This window comes from Streptopelia decaocto (genome assembly GCF_964273445.1).
Source record: "Streptopelia decaocto genome assembly, chromosome: 6".
Taxonomy (NCBI): domain Eukaryota; kingdom Metazoa; phylum Chordata; class Aves; order Columbiformes; family Columbidae; genus Streptopelia; species Streptopelia decaocto.
In genome coordinates, this window is record NC_138660.1 from 1267272 (window position 1) to 1277695 (window position 10424).

The 10424-nt window shown below is 45.8% G+C and overlaps 1 long non-coding RNA gene across 1 annotated transcript; it reads right to left on the minus strand.

Moving 5' to 3' along the window:
* Positions 1-324: 324 nt before the first annotated feature.
* LOC309441188 lies at positions 325-2387 on the minus strand. The gene is made up of 4 exons (XR_014184342.1): positions 2376-2387; positions 1556-1615; positions 1258-1320; positions 325-514 (listed from the first exon to the last, which is right to left on the minus strand). It is a non-coding gene; the product is annotated as an uncharacterized lncRNA (long non-coding RNA).
* Positions 2388-10424: the final 8037 nt, after the last annotated feature.

Genomic DNA, 10424 nt, shown 5'->3' on the forward strand with positions numbered 1-10424 from the left:
CTGTCCAACATAACTCATTTTACACAGTTCTGTTTAATTAAGTTAGTCAACTTACAATTATAACTACAGAAAACTAAAGAAAACAGAACTGGTAGGATTCACAAACATGGGAGGAACCCCAGCTACTTTATACTCATTGCTGTTAATACAATTAGCTTTAAACTGAGTACACTTTCTTACTGAAAAGTCAAATATATAGTGTATCAGACATACAAATAGCTGAGTATTGTCATGTGAATTTGCTGGGATGTATGGATTTTAATACCTGCTCCCATTCCCACTGACCCGAGCGCCTTACCTGGCTCTGCCATTCCCGCTCTGCTGGTTCCGGGCAGGTTTCAGGTTTGCTCTGCAGTTGTTCCCGGAGCCTCGCGATGCTTTAAATAGAGCGCTGTGGAATGTGCCGCAGCTGCCGCGCGCCGCGCCAGGTTGGGGCTGGATGCGGCCCGGTGTCTAAAAAGGCAGGAGCTGAAGGGATCCAGCGTTCCCGCTCCCCATCCCTGCAGCTGCACATCTGCTTCGGAGAAAACCGAATGAGAAGGGGTCAGTGGTGAAGAGGGAGGGAAATAATGGCAAAAACTACTTCATGGCCTCTTTACAGCCATAAACACCACATGACAAGTTCACATAATATTTGTATGCATCCACATATTTAGAGCGTGACAGGGGTCCAGTTCGCTCTGGGTCCCACATCTTCTCTCACCCCTCTCATCAAAAAGACACACCAAGTCCTATTCGGTAATAGTTGTGTATGTATTTCTGTAGTTACTAGTTACTTGCTAAGCAGCACCAGGTACCTTGTACTCCACAAAGCACAAAGATATGTTTAGCATCCTCTCACCTTAGAGTTTTCAGTCATCGTTACTCTTATGGGTAGTGAGTAACAAATTTTAAGGGAGAAACATTCCTAAAATAATCTAAGAATGATTTTGCCCTAAACAGCATAAATCATTGCAAAATGTGGTCTTTAATTCAGAAGAGAAAAACCACGGAGATGAGTGCCAGATCTGAGCCAAAAGGAAAACCGCACATTAGCTTGTATCCCATAAAATGAGAGCTCCGTATAAAGATCCCTTGGAATGATCCCAGAGGTTTTGACCAGGAAGCCCATAAACCCACTCAGAGTTTATCAGGGAAATAAAGTCCTGCACGGAGCCCTCGGAGGGACATGCAGGCACATCACACAGCTGCACAAAGCCCCTGAACAATTGTTTGCAGGCACAGGAGGACGTTTTATCCGACTTTCAGCAAACTTACCCGTAACCCACGTCAGAGCTGTGCCTGGATACCGAGCGAAACGGGGATTCTTCCTGCGAGTTTCTGAAATGGAAAAGGACACAGACGGCTGTTAGAAGCCATTGCTGATGGCAGGTGCCTGGGATGCTTGGACGGGATCGGATCGGGATGTTTGTCCAGGTCAGAGGAATTGTTGTGGTCTCCCAGGAGACAACACAGTGCTCAGAAACACACGAGGCAGATCTTCTCAAAGAGATTGTATGTGCTTGTTGATTAAAGTTTAAATACTTTACAGAACAAAATAAGTTTCCATGATCACCTTTCTTCAGAATCGCGTCCTCTCTTCAGTGGCTGTGGAGATCGCATCATCCTTGGAGCTCTGCGATGCAAAAAAGAATTAAGCCAAAGTTAGATTCTAGAGCACCAGCTGGAAAAAAGTCTGGCTTTTCATACCAGCGTGATCTAACCTGTTCTAAAGCAGGTTCATTGCTCGAGTATTTCGTTTGGAAAGCATTAGAACTGGCTATAGCAGCAATGCAACCGCAGTCCCTGACCAGGGAGGGTGCGGGGACATGGCCAATGCTACAGCTACCAAACAGCTGGGAGAGCCGCCCTTCAGAGCACCCACACAGAACGCGATTCAATGGCTCCTTACTTTGAGAGGAATAATATTTTTTGCCCTAAAAGCAAGAGTGGAAACCATGGGTCCCAGGCTACGTGACTTGTGTCCACCCGCACAGGATTTTCATCTGGAATGAACAAAAAAATGAATGGCACTGGAATATTTTAAACACAATTGTTTGCATTGCTGTGATCAGTGTCTTTTATATAGCTACATATATATATATATATGTAAGTCTAACCATGCTACATGCACAATGTGATTGAGTAGCATTCAACTCTGGCAAAACTTGACTCAAGTCAGTTGTTCTACACCAGAGGTGAATTATTTAGCTTTGTATAGGTTAGTTTTATTGCATACTGTAAGCATCCCCATTTCTTGGTCTTTTGAGTGTGGTGTGAAGTCTAAGATGATAATTACAGTAAAATAACTGAAGTCAAATCATGTCACCCAAGGAAGTTTCCATCAATTTTTGCCATGGATGTCCTGACCAACCTGTGCCTCAGTCTGCGCTCACTGTCTCCTGGGTTCTTGTGCTTCTGTTTGCACAATGAGACACTTCAGAGTTATTTCCAGTTCTGAAGATAAAACAGAAACATGGAGCTTTATTGTCCCCTGGATTCTAGAGACCAGCCTGATGCAATGGGCATTGTAACGTGACTGGAACCGCAGGCTCTGAGTGCTGGGGGTTCCTGGTGCTGATGTCCCCGTGTCTCCAGCGCTGCCTTTGCCCGGCCTCGCGTTCCTGGGCAGGACTGCTTAACAAATTCTTGCCTTTCCCCAAGCAGCACGTCATGAAAGCGGCTTCATTGCTGCTTATCCAAAATGGGTATACTCTTAAAATAAAGCTCAGGGCTACATAATATTTCATTATGCCGTGCACGATCCAGTGTATCACATCATCTCGAGACACAATAATAAAACACGAGCTTTACATTCTTTGTCTCGCTTTGCTATGGAGCAGACTTTTTGGGATAAGATCCAATTTGTTGTAAAAAGAAACATGATCCTGTTATTTGTGTAACAGATTTACTGAAAAAACCAACCCAAACCAACCACCACCACCACAAGCTCTCTGATACAATAAGTTCATTGGCTGCAGAGCTGTTCCCATAAGAATCCTATCTGATTTGGTTCTGCTAATTATACACACACATCTGATCTAATGGAAATAATTTCTCCCAGGAACCACGTATTCCTAACAAGACAATCTGACCTTCACAGATTGGGATCTTTCCAGGCCCCGTTGCCTTGAGCGAGGACAGAGTCGTTGCTCTTCCCCACGGTTTGGAAGCGCTGCCCTGGTTTAGCCGCGAGCGCAGCGAGGGTGGCTCCGCAGCCTAAAGCACGAGCTTAAGGGTCTAAAAGCTGTAGCGGCACAAAGACGAACGTAACAATATAGACATTATTTCAAACAACACATCTTGTGTTTAGAACGGAGGAATGAACTGCAGACGTAAATTCTACACTAGATCTCAGTCCAACAGCCAAAAACAAAGCCAGGGGACGTTTTCAAAATATAAAAAACAAGGAGAGAACAGAATGCTTAAGAAAAAACTCCAGAGAATGATTTGTGGAAAATAAGCATCTACTTTTTGCCTGCTGAAGAACAATACCCAAGAAAAACAATTGCCTCATTTTCATCGGCGTTTCAAATGACGTTATGATCTGTGTATGGTTTTTCCCCTGTGTTGGCGCTGGGATGACGAGCTGCTCGGTGTTCTCAGTGTTCCGAGTCAGACAGTTAATTGTGGTTCAGAAACAAGATCTTTTTCAGCCTTCGGTTCACAGGGGGACTCGGCCAGATCTGTCTCACGTTGGAGCAGCCCGGCTGCCTTCAGTCCCCTTCGCTGCTCAAAGCTAGAAATGCACTTTAAATGCCTTAAATGCCTTCAGTACTTTAAGGGAATTAGGGCCAAAATGAGGAGGAGGAACCAAGAGACCTAGCAGGGCTGGGAGTCTTTCCGGAACAGAAAACAATTTTAAGGGGAAAAACAATACTGATGTTTTAGAAAATATTAAATTATCTGCTTCCGATCCACGTGGACTTTGCCAAAAAAATAAAGCCAAGATGAGCAGAGTATTTGTCTGGCTCTAGCGGGCAGGCTGGTTACATCGGAGCTTTCCCGTGTCTAACCTGGCAGCGGGGCCACAGGCTGACAGACACATTGGTGTTTGTGTTCCTGGAACACGGGCAGGATCTAGAACAGGAACCGCGGCGTCTCCGCAGCCCTCGGTGCTGGTGCCGCGGGTCGGGTTGGCAGGAGGCCGCAGAGCCGCTCGCACACCGCGGCTCCCCCTGCGCCGGGGCTGCTGCCCCGGCCAATGCACCGGGCAGAGATTCACCTATAAACCATCACCATCACCGCTGCCCTTTTGTACCAGACAGGATTTCTTCAGAGCACGGTCCCCTCTGAGGAATCCGGGGAGCGCAATAGAGAAAGCAAAGACCATCTGCTCGGGAACAGCAGCACGGTGCGTTTGCTGTGCTGCTTCTCATTCGGTGTCTCCTGTTTGGGAAGCAACTGTCAGAAACCTCATTAAAACCCTGCAAAGAAAATTGGCAATAATTGTGGTGTAACTAGCTAATGTGTTTAGAGTGCGTTCTAATCTTCATCATTTCACCAGTACCTAGATATCAAACACCAGAATGTCAAATGTATGGTTTGTTAGCCATGCCTCTAACACCTGGAACTCCACATGAGCGTTCAGTAGACCGGCAAAGAAACACTTTTGGTTTTACAAATCCTGTGTGATTCGTATAAGTAACTGTAGGCCACACTACTTTATACTCAATTAGAGGGACATATAAATTCATCTTCACAAAACAAAAGCTCCAAGTAATAACACCTCTATAGCTTTGTAATATTGGTACTAATTCCTTTAAAATCACAGGTTTTTTTCTTTCAATTTCAAAAACCCCTCTGATGTACCAACAAATCTCAAGCCATGCTTATATGTGCCTTGGACTGTTTTGTTCCTTTGCCATACTATGCTCTCCTGTGACCTGCAGACTAACGTGAAAAAGCATTCACAAAATAGATACACATGTAGAAAATGCACCTAATGAGAAGCATTTTATTTGTCACTATCTGCTCATTTGAAAGCTCCCTCAGAAATTGCTAGAGATTACTTCCACGCCCATTTACATGATGGAGATAAAGGCTGATTGTTGATTTGTTTGATGACTGTGCAGCTGAAGACCTGAAAAATTCCATTTATTAAGCTGCTAAATATTTAATTGCACAGGCTGTTATGTAGGGCGCAGGATACACACATCCATTTCTCTTGCTTGAGCACTTCAGCTGAATGCTGAGATGTCTGATTGGAAATCTGTGAATATAATGGAGAAGCAGCACTATCAGTGTAGAGACCTGTATGTGCAGTGCCATTTCTGGATTAGTTCCTCACTGGTGTCTAAAAATAACGTCGATACCATTTTGTCTTTGTATAGTTCCATTCTGCTGGCTGCCGAGTGCTTGGTAAATACCTTTGGAGCAGGCACAGGGATAATTGCTCTGAATAAATCTCCCTGACACATCATTTAGGAGAAACTGTCTCGGCTGGATTTCTTAGTACTGAGCTTTAGCTGAGCGGCACACAAACCCGCGGCAGGTGGGCATGGCCATGGTTTCCAGCCCGTTCTGCCCCCCAGGCACTGCCCGGGGCCCAGTTTTCCCCTTTCAGGATCCATTTCTCCCATTTCAGCCTGAAAGGGGCAGGAGAAGCTCGGTGAGAGCAACGTGGGACACCCCAATGAGGGGCACCTTTAGCAGCCCCATAACTTGGGATCATTATTCTCAAGCACTTGGGTATTACGTTTTATTATTTGATATTACATTATTTTAATTATGTTTATATCATGATGCCCTGGCCTTACCTAAAGAGATGGAAAGCGCTGAATATTAAATGAGACTTTTGGTTGTTCCCTCGTTCTAACTCTTGAAAAGCAAATAACTGACCTGCGCAGCTGTGGGGAGTGTTCCAGTTCTTTCCTGGTTGAGAACAACTTACTGGGCTGAAGATGTTACAACTGCATTCAAAAACAGACACTGGCTTGTACGATTTCAGCTCATGTGCTGAGCAAAGTCACACACAGGCTGAAAACAGTTTGATTTGATCTTACTGTGTCCTCCGAAAGAACATTGGATCACGCCAGCAAGGAACACGATGGCAAAACACTAACTGGCTACAGAAAAAGAGGATATATCATTAACATCAACTGTGAAAGACTTTCTAAAATGCTGTGTTTACCTGAAATTGAAATGATTTATTTCTTGATCTGGTTGTTCCAGCTAACCATGAACACTAGATAAAATGGAGCCAGCTGATTTCAATGTCCTTTTATTCTGCATTCTTCCACGTATTAGAAAACTCAACACAACTGAGTATAAGCCAGCCCTGGAATTAGAGCCCTAAAGTCCCCACCTGAGCTGCACCTTCCCCAGCAGGAATCCCTGCAGACCTCTCTGATCCAAACAGAAGCCCCTTTCCCTAAAAACTGAACAAGGTTGGCAGTTAGTGAAACGGGACACAATTCAAGACCAGAAGACAAATTCTGATAAAGCAAAACTATCCCGGGTCAGCAGAGCCGCAGCCGGGCGTGCCAGCCGGGGTGGGCGAGGACACGGTGTGTGTGAGCGGCACGGGGCTCGCTGCTCCGCACGCTCACCGCTGCGAACACCAGCGGCACCCGCGGGGTCCGCGGCCCCGTTTGAGCTGCCCTCCTGGAGCAAACGGCTCAGCCCTCCACCGCACCTTGTGGACAGGGAGTCGTTTTCTCCCTCCTGTGCCCGGTGCCTCTGGCATCGGTTTGCCTGGTTCTGGACCTCGGCGGGACCACCCTCGTGGTGCAGCCCACCTGCTGCTGGGAGAACAGGAAATGGAGCCTTCTGCCTTTCCTTTTCTATAGCTTCTATTGTCCTTTTTAAATGAATCCTCTGTGCTGGGGAAAATATGCATTTTAAAAATTACCAGAAGAAATCACTTAATTCAAAAGAAAACTTTGCAAGCCTTGAAAAGCCATTAAAATGTTACCAAGTTTTATCCAGCCAGAAATAAAGCCTCAAAACCATTAGAAAATGGACACTTCCATGCACAGATTTTGAAAAGTATCTTACTTGTAAGAACATAGCCTGTTTTTCTAGTTAGATATATAATGTAAGAACCGAGTCTGTATAGCGAAGGTAGTGTGAAGAACAGCAGCTCCCACCCTTGTGCTGCAGTTCCCTCTTGTGCCAGAGCGGGCAACTCCGGACGCGCAGGGAGCCCCGAGGATGCTCCACGGCATCGGTCACTGAGACACTGCACAAGGAAAGCTGTGGGGTTCTTAAATAAACTCAATATGCCGTACTTAAAACTGTTATTGGAAAATAAATATTTAGTGGTTTGGGCTTTGAAAAAGCTGAGTGTTTCCTCAGTCTGGGGTGTTGAATGAATCCTGCTACAGCTCCAGGGAACAAAGCAGAGCACCTGAACCTGTGTGCACAAGGCAAGAGATGCTGCCAGTGACTGAGCACTGGCATTGTGGCTGCTGCTCACATCCCTCGAGTGGGATGCAATATCTACAGGTAGCAAGACAGATGTTGGTGTTTGTTTGACTTTAATCCTCCCCTGCCTTTCCCGTGCCTGTAGGTTCCTTACTGAAAATGTATTTTGCCCCAGACTGCAGACTGAGCTCCAAGAATTTGCTGGTTTTCACTTGCTGCACCTCAGAAGCCGGTGCTGTTAGTGAACCACAACAACGGGCATCAACAATTCGCCTCCTCCTTTCCAGAGCAGTCACAGATCATGTGCATTAGTTAAACCTGGCCACGGCAACAGGTTCAGGCTGTTTAATAACAGCAGTCGCACACCCACCTACATCTCACCTCGCCATGTCTGTGGTAGACAAAATTCACAATGTTTCAGAGACTCACAAACTGCTTTGGGTTGGAAGGGACATTGAAAATCACCTAGTTCCAAGCCCCTGCCATGGCAGGGACACCGTCCATAGCCCGGGCTGCTCAGAGCCAGGTCCAGCTTGGCCTCGGCCACCCCCAGGGCCGTGCACCCCAGCTGCTCTGGGCAGCCTGGCCAGGCCCTCGCCGCCCGCCCGAGGAGGAATTTCTACCTTAGATCTCATCTAAACTCACCCTCTTTCAGTTTGAAGCCATCACCTGTCACTCCTGTCATTCCGTCCCCATCACTGTTCGGGTCGGGCTGCACCGTTGGGTCACACTAAGTCATCCAGCTTCTCCAGGATTGCACCATTGGGTCACACTAAGTCATCCAGCTTCTCCAGGGCTGCACTGTTGGGTCACACTAAGTCATCCAGCTTCTCCAGGGCTGCACTGTTGGGTCACACTAAGTCATCCAGCTTCTCCAGGATTGCACCATTGGGTCACACTAAGTCATCCAGCTTCTCCAGGGCTGCACCGTTGGGTCACACTAAGTCATCCAGCTTCTCCAGGGCTGCAGCGTTGGGTCACACTAAGTCATCCAGCTTCTCCAGGGCTGCACCGTTGGGTCACACTAAGTCATCCAGCTTCTCCAGGACTTCAGGACTCAGGTCCCCAACGCGTTGGCCTCAGAGCGTGCGCTGGGTTGCCAGCAGATGGCAACCCCTTCCCGCGGTCCTAGGCAGCCGCCTGGCTCAGGCCTAGTGTTCAGAAAAGAGACATCTGAATGATTAAAAAAACCCTACAAATTCAGTATTTATATAATGAATTAGATTACATCTTATTTACATAGGAAGAATATTATTTTGCCCTGGATTTTTGGACACAAACCTACAAAAGCCTACAAAAGGACAATAAGGAACAGGTTTTCCCTTCCTTTCTCACCCACCCATACATACTCTTAGCAAGGTTTTATTTCTTAAGCACTTGAGGAATGGTTCCTTCTCCATTCACTCAATGATGTATCATAGTCACAGACATGAGAAAGTGATCTCATATCATCACCACATGAGACAAGATCCCAGACAGAGTAATCTGCTTTTACTTTGCCAGGGAAGGCAGATGGGTTTATATCATAAAATCCTCATCCAAAATACAAAAGGCCAATGCTCATTTTTGCCAGGCCTTCCTTACATACAAACTCACTGCTTTAATTACTCCAGTTCAAGTTAATTGCTGCAAAATACAGAAATTCTTAGTTCAGTAAAAGGCTTTTCTCAGATCCGGTTTATTCCTTTTTTGTTTCTACTCAGCTCAGATAAGCTCTGTCTAAACCTCCCGAAGAGCACGTTATCTTTTGTGATGGTTTAAGTGCTGTGAAATGATGCTCCAGGTAAGAGGGCGCTCAGGCCCAAAGGCTGCGACAGAAGGAAAAGATGACACTTGAAGATTTTGTATCGGGATAATCTCTAAAAATAGCCATTTAATAATTTATCTTGAAGTTTAAAGCCAAATCCATGGAGAGATACATACAGGTTGTATTCAGTGTGTGGAAGATACAGCCCCCCTGGGGTATAATAATCCATACGAAGTTCTATTATTGGCAGATAACAAGAAGCTCATGAGCGCACCTCAGAACTGTTCATTCACTTGCACCTCAGCACCAAGGCTTCTGCTGGTTCAGCGTGTGCCCTGACCCTGCCGTCAGCTTCTCTGGGCTACAAAATCAAACACACTGAAGTTAAAACGTTCCCTGTGTTACATGACCACTTACAAACATCCGCAACCGCCAGCGATAGTTCAGAACACACTAAAAGCCCCAAAGAAGCACAAATTCACTTCTCCTCTCCAGAGAAAGTGATGCTGCTGATAACTGATTCAAGTATGTTCCGTGAATACTAATAATATCACCTGATATGTTATTCATGCAAAATGAGAATTCTAACCCCCCCTGCTTGTTCTCATGTGAACATACACATGGGAAGAAAACAGAGAAAACACTTGAATTTCAAGATATTTTTGAGGTTTTCAGCCATTCCCTAAGTGGATGTGTTTGGGTTTTTTCCTGGTAGCTATTTCTGAACAAGCAACACAAAGTTCAAATGCTGTCAAATGCCAAAGGATGTTTTCTTCTAAATGAATGCTAATTAACTTAGCATAGGTAATTATATTGACTTTAGGTTCTGTATGTATTACGTGAGATTCAAACCAAGGCCATATTCAGTGCCATGTGGTTTTTATCATTATCTTTCTGTGCTGATATATTACTATATATTTCTTACTTGTGCCAAGTTCTTAATGTAACTATCTGTAATGTACTGATCATCCCCTCGATCGCTGCTCCTGCAGCTCCTTTGCCTGGAGCGAGTGACTGACCCTCATGGCTCCAGGTCCTCCTGCATCTACTGCAGACGGGTGGCCACATCCCATAATATTGCATTGTACAGCAACCAGAAGGGTCGGAATAGTTGGCATGTCAATGCGGGATTTGGCAACGTGGCTTTATATACTTTTAAAATAAGCTCGGGTGAATTAAATATGATCCCGGAGAATTCCCATTAAACCAGCGTCCTTCACATGCAGATTAATTGGATCTTTGGGTCATGGATTGGGTGACGTTCCGGGAGCGGGAGCTGCCACCAGCGCTGCCACCTCCTGTCCCCGCCAGCACAGCTCCAGCCCTTGGG